Source organism: Pygoscelis adeliae, unplaced genomic scaffold, assembly GCF_000699105.1.
Source record: "Pygoscelis adeliae isolate BGI_AS28 unplaced genomic scaffold, ASM69910v1 Scaffold298, whole genome shotgun sequence".
Taxonomy (NCBI): domain Eukaryota; kingdom Metazoa; phylum Chordata; class Aves; order Sphenisciformes; family Spheniscidae; genus Pygoscelis; species Pygoscelis adeliae.
In genome coordinates, this window is record NW_008825303.1 from 4,105,914 (window position 1) to 4,106,928 (window position 1,015).

A 1,015-nucleotide genomic window follows, 5' to 3' on the forward strand; every position below is an offset into this window, starting at 1 on the left:
CCCACCTGCTCCCAGGGGGTTGCAGCATCGCCGTCGGGTGCTGCTCCCAGCCCTCCCGCTCGCCTCTTCCCAGGGCATTGCGAAACACTTCGGTGTTTGGGGTTTTAGCGACAGTTTTTAGAGCTTTGGTAATCCAATGCTTGGCAGCAAGAGAGCTGGAAATGCAAACATCTCGGCGTCCGCATACAGCACCCGAGCGATAACGCCTGGGTGCCGGGTTTCTCTCCCTTCCCGGCACGGGCGAGCTCCCCGCCTCCTCCCACCGTGGAGGGGGGGGGGCTGCCAGAAATCAAACTTCTTGTTTTAGCACCGCTGAAACCCGCCTGCCTTTCGGTCTTGTTTCTCTTTCTTTACGTCAAGATGCCGCTACCGCATATGCTGCCGGCGCCGAGTTTTCTGCCAAACTCAATGCTAAGAAAGAAACAAGGCAGGGGAGGCTTTTGCTTTCGGCTGCCTAACCCCACCCCGCAGATCAGGGACCTGCAAAACTCTCCCGCAAATCCTGGGCCGGGACCCCTAGCACAGGTCCCAGGGGACAGAGGTGCCCGTCACCGCCGTCCCTGTGCCCCCCGGCTGGTCCCCCATCACCTCCGACGCTTTGCAAAAGGAGCTGCTCTCGCCGGTGCATCGCTGCGAACCGGGGCTGGAGCTCGGGGGGCTCCTACCCAACCACCAGTACCTAAATATTTTCCTACACTACCTGCAGGAACGGGCCCAGCAGCAGGCACTAAGAATAGCGCGCAGAGGGGCACCTGGGCACGGGTTTAGATGAAGCCGCGACCCTTTGAAAGCCCCGCAAAAGGGGAACGAGCGCTGCGACAGGTCTGCTGGGCTCTGCAACCGGTTCCGCCTTTGTGCCGAGGTGCTTTGATGGAGGGTTCGAAAGAGAGGGGGAGGTTATTGTTCCCTCCTGCTTTTGTTGGCACGTTTTTAAAGCTTGAATTCCTACTCCCCGCTTCCCTCCATCCCCGCCCTGGCCTCCCCCACCCCGGCTCTCAACCATCAGCTCGTTTTT